A 12,152-nucleotide genomic window follows, 5' to 3' on the forward strand; every position below is an offset into this window, starting at 1 on the left:
GACTGTATATTTAATCATGTTGAATGACAGAGGAAAAGGTTTGTTGGAGAATTCACTATTGCACTAGATCAGGGACGTCAAACACATTTTCACCGAGGGCCACATCAGCAAAATGGTCGCTCTCAAAGGGTCACATGTAAAATAAATTTATCTACTTTTTTAACTTGTGCATTAACTGTCACTGTATTTATTTCTTATTCAAGTTAAAAATATTACTTATACATTTCCATAGATTTAAAAAAAATGGATGTATAACTGTATCTCTTGATAAACTGATATTTTAAGCCAGTCAAACCTTTTAATTTATCTTGTTGTGGGCCACATAAAATGACATGGGGGGCCACATTTAGCCTGGGGGCCTTGAGTTTGACACATGTGCACTAGATGAACCTGCTATTTAAGTTGTAACATTTCAGACATAAGACCCGAGCCATAACAGCACTTTTCTATGTTGACAATAGTATAAAAATAATAATAAATATGAGCTAAAGAGTTGCAGAGGTAGTTATTTGACCATGTATTTTGTATATTTGCTGACCTGTGTGTTATAGGTGTATATTATAACTGTGTACTATGTTTTTTTTTAAATCACTCTTAAAATATTAACGCTATTTTTTCCAGTTAATTATAACATAGTGATCCACGGGTGTCATAGATTATAACTATATAGCAGAAACAAGCAGAAACATATTTATCTAGCATAATTACGTGTATTTTTATTGCTTTGATATACTTTGAAAAACATTTATTCTTACTGTAGCGGGGTTGCCTCTCCATAGATCTGATCTGAAACTTGACCTGATAGTGGCATCCACTTGTCTCTAATGCCATACTATGGAACGTTTTGCCAAAGCAATAGCATTTACATGGAGACAGGCATGTAGATATGAAACAAAATATTGAAAACTATATTACTAAATACTAAATTGTGAACTCTTGGGTCTAAAAATTTACTGTAGTCTTAAAAAGTCAAATTCACAGGGAACTACATAGATCATGATTCTTTAGGCAGCACGTTGGTTAAGTATTACCTGTTAACTAGAGAGTCAGTGGTTTTAATACCATGCTGAAGTTGTGTTCGTCACAACTTCAGAATGGTATTAGGACACATCACATCACCCACGCTGTCTCATCTAGTCCAAGATGGGGAATTTGGCGTGAAATCAACCAAAATCAAAATTACGGCTTTCCTTGTAATCGTATCTCATTATTCAGAGGTATTGTGGAAATATTTCAGACCATTTATAATTTCCTGTTTTTGTCTGTCTAAATAAAGTGGAATGTGTGAGCAGAGCCAAACATGAGTCCATCATGCAGCACTTTTCAAAGGAAGGACATTTTTTTTATTTTCTTTTTCCAGCAATGCATAATTATTGTATTGTTTAGGCATGTTTCTAATTCTCCAGAACAGGGTTTTAAAATGTCCATAAAGATTGCTTCCTGTAAAAAAAAGCTTGTCTCCACAGGTATTCTTTGCCTGAAATGTTATGCTATATGGTATTAAACTGATGTAACTGCTAGCATTTTTGCAAAGGTGTTCGTATTGGAAACTCAATGTAAGCGAGCTCATCTCGCTACAGATCTGACTTGTAACTTGGCTTGCCTCTATGCAGATAGGCAATTTTAATGCCATACAGTGGAACATTTCAGGCAAAGCAAGAAATAAAGACAAGAAGAAGGCAGACTCTCCTAAAGAAAAGCAAAGATACATTTAACAAAACATGATATGGTGATAAAGGCAAGTTACTTGTTATTTTGTGTATTTTCACACAAGATGACGTCATACAGAAAGTACATGATTGAAAGGCTGTGTAGCATGAAAAGACACAGTGAGCTATAAGAAATACGGGGTATCCATGAAGTATTTTTTTTATTATTATTATTAAATAAATAAATAATTACATAAAGGCAATTGATAAGATATCTTAATGAGATTTGTTCTGTTGTACTCAGTGGTTTCCAGAGTGTTTTACCTCATTTAACACACCTCTATATGGGCACCATTAGTCGACAAAACACATTGAGACAGTACTGGATTTCTTGCCATGTTTGCTGTAGCATCAATCGTATCTTTGTTCAATACAAAATGTCTTTAACATAGCCCCATAGACAGAAATCCAGAGGTGAACATCTAGTGAACATGGTGGCCATGGAATTGGTCCATCCCTTCAATCCAACGGTCTGGAAATGTTTGATTGAGGAACTCATGAACATGCAGACTCCAATGTGATTACAAATGTTTATAACCACTGAGTCCAGTTGAACCAATCTAATTAATAAATCTTATCATTTGCCTTTGTAATTACATTTTTAAATGGATGCATTACTACTACCATTACAACTATTAGTATTAATAATAATTATTAGTATTATTATTAGTAGTAACAACTACTACTTCTACCTCACAATATCAGAGCATTTTATTTTCAGATAGAAGCACTAGAAACCACAATGTAAAAAAAAACTTCTGGGGCTATTCTGAGCAGAGACTCTCAGATTTCCCTCGCCCTAGACTCCAGCTCCTTTGGAGAGACCCCAAGGTGTTCCCAGGCCCGCCAAGAGAAATAGCCCCTCCAGTGTGTCCTAGGTCCTTCCTGGGACCTCCTCCCGGCACAGATGCCTCAGCTGGCTCCTCTCAGTGTGGAGGAGCAGTGGCTATACTCTGAGCTCCCTGTGTGTGACTGAGCTCCTCATCCTATGTCTAAGTGAGGGTCCAGCCACCCTGCAGAGGAAACTCATTTCGTCCACTTGTATCCGCCATCTTGTCCTTTCGGTCTTTACCCAAAGCTCATGACCACATAACACGTCTTTAATGAAAACTAGTTTGAAACATGGTTTATGGTCAAGTGGTAAAAGAGGAGGGTGAAGGGGCTACTTGGTAACAGAATACTGGACTTACTATCTAATGATTTTTTCACCACTAAAGGATAATTCCATTGACATGACAATGACATTTTCTCATTATTTTTTCACTAACCAAATATTCTAACGTTCAGCACACTTCAGAAATGGAGACATTCATGCATGTTGCACCAAAAAGGAAATTGGGTTTTCCAAATGAAACGAAAAATGATTGTTCAGTGGTAGGCCTACATGGTCATGTTTTTACTACTCCACCTTTTAATGACAGCCCCCCCAAAAAACAAAAAAACACCACTTCAGAACATTTTCCATGGAAATAGATATATTTTATGCAATACTGTGGAATATTATAGCCAAAGGAACAACATTTCCATGGAAACAAACAGGTAGAGGCAGTTCTCCAGGCCAAATAAGAGTCAGGTTTGTGGAGATGCAAGCCCACTCAAAGTAAAATGTTTTTCAATGCAATAAAAACAACAAAAATTTAACTCCATAGCTGACAGTGAAAATTAGGGAACCAATGCATATTTTCAGTTGAGCTTACATTTGTTTACATTACCAATGAGGGGAAGATCATGCTTTTTGTCACGTCTCAATAGGCTTCAATTAAAATTTCCATTACTTAGTTTTGTATAAGCATAAAATTATATAGTTATGAGATTTTCAGATCTCCTCTTTAAAGGTACAGTATATAGTCTGCACTCTTACTGATATTAAAAGTGCTATAACCACATCTGAACCTAAATTGCCAGTGCCTGCAGATAAAGGACTTATAAAAGTGTTTCTCATTCTCAGTGTATGGACAGGCCTCATGTGAAACCTCCAGAATTCACTCGCTGAGCTGCAGAGGCTGCACTAGCACTGACTCATGATTGACTGCAGATGCTGAGGTTTAGGTGGTGACAATTCGCTGGCATCTGGAAGAACAGAGTCAGCTAAAATCTGATCAGATTTGATTTCTGTGATAAATATCGATCAAATCTGACACACACTTACTGTATGTATGGATTAATATTAATCACACAAGTTTAAGTCAAGCTGGATCTCACATTAAATATCAGACTATTGATCGGCTAATTTTGGAAACATTACACACTGTTTAACACAGTTTTTTCTGAGTGTTTTTTTCATAATCACAGATCAACAGTGTGTTAAAACAGCGCTTCTGCTTTCATGCATACACGTGCCCAGTTAAAGACCTGTCCTTTTTACGACTCTCCCAGTGCATTGTGGTCTATACTAACACCTAGTCATACATTTCAAAATACATTATGGGCAATTTTGAGTAGACTACTTTTTCATCTGCTGCACTTTTAGATGCCACTACAAATGGCTTGACCACTAAATAGTGTCCTATGTAGGCAATAGTGTAGGCATTTGGACGCAGCCAGTCAGGGTTTCAGCGTTGAAACTGTCGCCAAATTATGTGTGTGTAATCCCTCAGTCATGCAGGTTTTATCCATAGTGAAAGAAAAATTCTATTCTGTCAACTGGACAAAAAGTTATTTGAGTGAAGACATTTTGCTATTCATCCAAGACACTTCTTCAGTTCTTGCAGTTCAGAACTGAATAAGTGTCTTCAATCAAATAACTTTTTGTCTAGTTGACAGAATAGATTTTTTTCTTTTACTATGTCACCAAATTATGATATAAACAATGTGGCCATCATGTCCAATGTGTGGCATTATACACTATGGTCATTTAATTTAGTCAGACCAATTGGTGGCACTATAGCATACGCATTATAAGCATGTGGGATACACTTCCTGTGTGTAGGCAGCACGGTGGCTGAGTGGCAACACTCATGCCTCACAGCAAGAAGGTTTGGTTCAATCCCCGGGTCACCCAGGCCTTTCTGTGTGGAGTTTTGCATGTTTCTCCCCGTGTCTGGATGGGTTTCCTCTGGGTTCTCCGATTTCCCCATCAACCAAAACATGAACGCCCTTCGAGACAACCGTTGTTGTGATTTTGGGTGTTACAAAAATAAAATGAATTGAATTGAACTTCCGTGACCTCTGACCTTCAGCACTTCCATGGTAGCTGTGCTATGCTCTTCACACTAGCACCTCTGTTTTGGTAGCATTTGGATGAAATGATTATGGTGCTGCACTCATTTTATCTCATAAACTCAGACATAGCCACTGTTATGTCTGGCTCAGGTGAACAACAAAGAGGGGAGATGAGTAAAAGTAAAAATAAATTATTATTATTATTATTATTATTAATAATAATAATAATAATAATAATAATAATAATAATAATAATAATAATAATAATAATAATAATAATAATAATAATAATAATAATAATAATAATAGCGGCTGAAATGGATTTCCTCCGCAGAGTGGCCGGGCGCACCCTTAGGGATAGGGTGAGGAGCTCGGTCATACGGGAGGAGCTTAGAGTAGAGCCGCTGCTCCTACACGTCGAGCGGAACCAGTTGAGGTGGCTCGGGCATCTGCTCAGGGTGCCCCCTGGATGCCTCCCTAGGGAGGTGTTCTGGGCATGTCCCACCGGGAGGAGGCCCCGGGGAAGACCCAGGACACGCTGGAGGGACTATGTCTCTCGGCTGGCCTGGGAACGCCTTGGGGTCCCACCAGAGGAGCTGGAGGAGTGAGGGAAGTCTGGGAGTCCCTGCTTAGACTGCTGCCCCCGCGACCCGGCGCCGGATAAGCGGAAGAAAATGGATGGATTATTATTATTATTATTATTATTATTATTATTATTATTATTATTATTATTATTATTAATAATTGATGGATTCAAAATATATATTCAAGTTATATGATGTTATCTCACTGTTCATTTTAAAGGTACTGTAGGTACTGTACTGTAACTGTAGTTACTATAATCATTATATTCATTTCAACTATGTAAACTATGTAATCTGCACTAATGTTTGTTCTTGAGTCTTGCAGAAGTTATCTTTTGAAAGTTGCAGGATCCCACGGGAAGAAGGTCACTCTGAATGTGTGAAACAGAAACATCTTGGGAATGACCTTTGGAGATGCGAAAACAAAATGTATTTCTCTGTGAATCTCGTCATATGTTTTTATTCTGCTTGCAAAGTATGTAAACTATGTCCCCCATCCCTTGAGAACGCATTTGTAACCAGGGTCCCTAACTAAATAAAAGGAGGAGAAAGACGGTGGAGACTTCAGAAGGGAGTGTGGTTGTAAACTGAAGGTTTTGCTTCCCCGCTCTTTCTCCTCAATATTGAGACAAAATAATCTCTCTTGTCTTCTCTTCTCTTTTGAACTGTAATATAGGTTAAAAAGGTGAACCTATCAATAATAATAATAATAATAATAATAATAATAATAATAATAATAATAATAATAATAATAATAATAATAATAATAATAATAATAATAATAATAATAATTGCAAGAGTATGAGGTTATGAGTATGTTAATATCAGTGGTGTAGTGCACTGATTTGTTTTGCGAATGAAAACGGTGAATGTGCGTTGTGAGCATAGGGTGTAAAACCAAAGACAAACTCAAATGTAAATAAGGAAGCAGGCATGAGGCCCAAACAGCAGCGCAGAGTACCCAGCCTTCTTGGAGTCCCTGGACAGTGCACCGACAGGGGACTCGTTGTTCTACTGAGGGACATCAATGCCCACGTGGGCAACAAGAGTGACACCTGGAGGGGCGGGATTGGGAAGAACTGATCTGTCAACCAATCACCACCTGGTGGTGAGTTGGATGGGCTGGCAGAGGAGGAAGCCGGACAGACCTGACAGACCCAAGCGTAGGGTCTGTTGGAAATGTCTGTCAGGGGGGGGCTTTCGACATACAACTCTAGGAGAGCTTCTCCCAGATCCAGGGGGAGGGTGGGAACATGGATTCCGAGTGCACCAGGTTGTCCATTGTTGTATTTATGGATAGAATTTCTAGGCGCAGCCAGGGGCCCAAGGGATGCGGTTGCTGTATCAGACTGTTGTCTTGAAAGAGCTGAGTCGAAAGTCAAAACTCTCGATTTGCTGGTCAATCTACATTCCGACCCTCACCTATGGTCATGAGCTTTGGGTAATGACCGAAAGGACAAGATCGTGGATACAAGTGGCCAAAATTAGTTTTCTCTACAGGCTGGCTGGGTGCTCCCTTAGAGATGGGTGAGGAGCTTGGTCACATGGGAGGAGCTCGGAGTACAGCTGCTGCTCCTCCAGATCAAGAGGAGCCAGTTGAGATGGCTCGGGCATCTGTTCAGGGTGCACCCTGGATGCCTCCCTAGGGAGATGTTCCGGGCATGTCCCATTGGGAGGAGGACACGCTGGAGGGAGTATGACTCTCGACTGGCCTGGGAACATCTTGGGGTCCCACTGGAGGAGCTGGACATGTCTGGGGTGAGGGAAGTCTTGGAGTCCCTGCTTAGACTGCTGCCCCTGCGACCCGGCCCCGGATAAGCGGAAAGAAATGGAGGGATGGAGAAGAACTCAACCTAAATATGCAGGGCGTGTGTGTTAAACATGTGTGAATGAAACAAAACACAACTCCTTTTATGTTTGTGATGAGGAAATATTGTAACATAGATCAGGAAGTCTGTGTAGACCTTCAGTCGTCCAGGTCTGATCCATAGACAACGAAGTTAAATCTGTCAATTGGACAAATCTTGTAGGAGTGAAGACGTTTCGCTGCTCATCCAAGCCACTTCTTCAGTTCTGATCAGAATGCTGGTGGCCACTGCCTTTAAATCTAACTGAGGGGAGGGGCTAACTACACTGAAACTGTAAACAGCTATTGTCTCCAGTTTCAGCTGAAACTACCCTATTCAGTCCTTAACGACCCTGCTATTGTTCTCATTGTTCTGGGTCTGAGGATGGAGTTGTAGATGGGGCAGAGATTATGTCTCAGGCCCCCCATTTCTGTTTAAGGAAGGATTCTCTTTCCAAACAAAAATTGCTTCTTTAACTCCTCTCTCAAACCATTTCTTTTCTCTGGCTAAGATCTGAACTTCACTATCTTCAAAGGACTGGTTAGTGGCTTTAAGATGGAGATGTACAGCTGACTGGGGTCCAGAGGAACTCTCCCGCCGGTGTTGGTACATCCTCTTATGTAGCAGCTGTTTAGTTTCTCCAATGTAACGCTCACTGCACTCTTCACTACACTGAATGAGTAGACTACATTACTTTGTTTATGGCTCGGGGTTTTGTCCTTCTTTGTTTGCTATAGATCAGGAAATTGTGTAATACGCACCCTTGAACATGTGTTGACCTCTTTTTGTTCAGTTTCATTTCTTGTGTTGGTCTTGTGCCTCAACTCTCCTAAGACGCACTTGCACACTTCTTGGATGTGTCTAGCCAAACGCCTTACTGTAACACTTATGTAACCCCTTTTTTCAGAAACGATCCTCTTGACAATTCTCTGATGGGAATGGCAGCCTGGAACTGAACCAGCCAACCTTTATAAAACAAATGACGTTGCATAATAGACATAATTTCACACAGAAGTTGCCATTGCTGGACTGGGCTCATAAAATGCTGATTCAGGCTTTCACTGTGCTGGTTTTATGGGGGGTTTAACGTCACTGCGGAGCGTTCATGGGTCAAAAGCACGCACACCTCCGGAGCGACGCGTAGGATCACTGCTCAAGCATTCCCGTCATTCCTGTGAGTCAGAGCGGGATGGTGGATTGCAATTCCAGGTTCCCGGCCGGAGTCTGGAGTAATAACCTAATAACATCCACAAGGCAGGGGTCACACAGGTTATGGAGCCCTCATTCACTTTCTGTTGCATTACAAGGAGCGTGTAATCAGCGGGTTTGGAACGGTTTGGGGTATTGTTGGTGTTTTAATGGTTTGGTTTGCAATTAAGTCGAGTAGAAAACAATTAAGATTCCATTCACAAGTCCAAAAGTATCAACATTTGAGAGAAGACTGAAATATGGACTGAAAAGTAAGATTTCGATTTGTGTGCCCGGAATAAGGAATTCACATTTCTTCAATGCTTTATGAAGATGTGTTCTGTCTGGTCAGTTCAGATGACTGCAACTGACAGTTGGATTAGAAAATCAGGGAAACACAGGGTCCATCCGTATCAAAACAAATATGGCTGCTTACAAAGGAAAAAAAAAAGGAAAACAATATAACCGGGATCTGAAAAACATCACAGCAGAATCAATGAGTGAAGTACTAAACTCTGTTAATCTGAGGTGAGAGAAATACCATTTTATTCAAAATGAAGGGTGACTAATAAGCTCCTTTTTCACATGTGTCACTAAAATGAAAAAAAAATCTGATTTTAAGTTGTTGAAAGCTCAGTATGACAATATTGCCCATGATTGACTAGCCTCATTAAAGTGCATCTCTGTGATGGGGTGAGTTCTTTTGAAGGTGTGAGTCATGCCCTCCCAGAAGTCATGTGATCTACATTTTCATTGGAATTTGAGAATTCATCACAGTAATGTAATGCCTATATCTGTTTTTAGCCGTTATGTTTTGAACTGAGTCTGTGTTCTCGCTTATCCAATCATCTTGCTCCTTTAGCTGCTCATTAGCTAAAAGTGGCCTCGAAAAATGTGAATAGCCTCTTATAAATGCTCATACACATAGAACTAACGCTTATGTTGTTTTGTTTTGTTTTATAAATAGTAGTAGTAAATAGTTAACTAATGTCATTCATTCAAAAGTGATAGCTTTTTCATCTTTTTTGGACTGAAATTTCGATGTTATTTTTACCAGATGGCATTGTTTTATTTGTGGATGGGAAAAACAAAAGTATTTCACGAGCATTCCTGTAAAAAAATTTTTGGTAGATGACAAAAGTCGGTAAAAATAGTTTTGCTGAAAATAGCGTCAATTCATTCCAGATGTCAAACCGGAATTCCTTTCAGACTCAAGCCATGGTAAAAGGATTTATACATAAAAAAAATCACAATATGGCTAGTCATTTGCACTTTGTACATTATCACTCTCAACAACAAGTTGGCAGTTTGATCCCAGCTCTGAATAGTGTGCACTTTTGTTGTGTCCTCGGGCAAGACAATTAACCCCTTGATTGGTGGTGGGAGTGAATAATGACGATTGATGGTTTTCAGATCCAATGTGATAAAATCATCCTCCTAGACGAAGTGCTAAAGCCAGGTTTCAGATTGGTAGTTATTTTTCATGAAATATCTTGAGAGAAAATAATTGTCCATAATTGTCCTTTCTACTAGTGACAAGACCCAAAAACTCTCCCTTAATTCAGCTAAATTTGAATTTTAATTATATACACTTTAGCTGCCACCGACTTATATTAAATAATATAGAATTTAAAAAATTTTATGATGTCACCTAAGTATGAGTGTGCATGTGAGTCTGAGTTTGCATGTGAATTTGAGCATGTGAATTTGAGCATGCAGTATGAGCGTGCACAAACTCATGTGCACGTGAGTCTGTGAGTCCGTGAGTCCATGTGTAATTAGAGAGTGCCGTATGAGTGTTCACGTGAGCCTGATCGCGTATTACGAGTATGAGATGTCCCAGGCCCACAGCAGACAAGCTTAGTTACAGTAAGTGACAGGATTGTTGTGAGAGATTTCCTGTCAGAGCAGACCCCCCTCGAGCCTGACCCCCCAGCCCGGCTCACGTCACTCACATGGGGCCAAGCCAAACACAACGCCTCAATGCATGTCCACTGCAGTACCAGCACAAGCTTTAGAGAGCAGGAACAGTGCAAGCAGATGTTAAAACAGTAGAGTTTTACAGCAATTGTGAGATGCAAAAAAAAAAAGAGAGAGAAAGAATAGAGTGGATAACATCACAACTTAAAGGAACTGTACGTAAGATTTAGATTTTCAATTTTCCCAACTGTGTCCCCAGATATGAGGTAAACATGTTTATGTTCATAACATCTGTAATGGTGATTTATTCTTACTTATAAAAACATTGGACATTTATTTAAATTCAATCAGAAAGCAGAATGAGCCTCACATGAGCCTCCAGTTGCCAGTCTCAATGATGAAATCCAGTTGGTTTAAACCTAAACCAACTCTCTCTGAATCGTCTCTATCCAAGCCCCTTTGCAGCTCAGTGAATGAATTCTGGATGTTCTGAGCTTTCACATAAGGCATGTTCTGTCCATATATTGAGAATGAGAAAAACTTGTGTTGTCCTCTATCTGTAGGTTAAGGCACTGGCAACCCAGGTTCAGTTGTGATTGAAGTTCCTTTAAAAAAAACTACACTGAAGGCTACATACAATTCCTCTTAGTAAGGAAGGTGGTATAGGATTTTTCATAAATATGTGATAGATACTACCTATGTGTGTTCAAATGCATTTTACCGACATCAGTTGTAATTCTGATTTAAATTACACATTTTACCCAAGGTATTTATTGTAACATTTTGTGTTTCTGTTCTCAAGACGAATTATTCAATCAGAAAGCAGAGATCCTCAATTTGGGTTGCCAGACCTTACAGCTAAAACCAGTCTGCAATAAACCCAATGCATAGTGAGAAGCAGGCGGTGGATCGCCTACCAGAAAAGTTACATAGTGCATTTGTACCCTGAACTACTTTACCTTTGACTGTACTATATCATCGGAATGAATTCCAGCTGCTGCTGTTTTTGTGTACATTCACCCAAGAGCCACAGTGCTGCACATGATTGCTGATGTTCTACGAGGATACTATTTGCAGTGATGCTCTCAACTTCATTTTGGGGAATTTCACTGGAAAAGATTTTTAGAATCTGAGCAATACATATCCTGTATAACCATTTTTAAAAACACAAGATCTTTGCTATGGTTCTGTACCTAATGTTTATAAATCCCTGCCCCTGGCATCCTTTATTGCCTCATATCACAACAGTGTCTACCTTCAGCCCATGTACATGTCCATTTTTAGACGGGTAAAACATGAGGAGAAAACTGTATAGAGCTGGTCACAGATTTCCCTTTTTTTTAAAGGGTGTCCTGGGTTTTTGCTGAGGCCTTCACCATCTTGTCCTTTCGGTCACTACCCAAAGCACATGACCATAGGTGAGGGTAGGAATGTAAATTGACCAGTAAATTGAGAGTTTTGCCTTTCAAGTCAGCTCCTTCTTTATCACAACAGTCCAATACAGTGACCACATCACTGCAGACACTGCACTGATCCGCCTGTCAATCTCATGCTACATCGTTCATCACTCGTGAACAAGACCCCGAGATAGCTGAACTCCTCCACTTGAGGCAAGGACTCACCATCCACCCGGAGAGGGCAAGCCACCTTTTTCCAGTCAAGAACCATGGCCTTGGATTTGGATGAGCTGATTCTCATCCCAGTTGCTTCACACCCAGCTCAAACGTCCCAGCACATATTGC

The sequence above is a fragment of the Periophthalmus magnuspinnatus genome, chromosome 6 (genome assembly GCF_009829125.3).
Source record: "Periophthalmus magnuspinnatus isolate fPerMag1 chromosome 6, fPerMag1.2.pri, whole genome shotgun sequence".
Taxonomy (NCBI): Eukaryota; Metazoa; Chordata; class Actinopteri; order Gobiiformes; family Gobiidae; genus Periophthalmus; species Periophthalmus magnuspinnatus.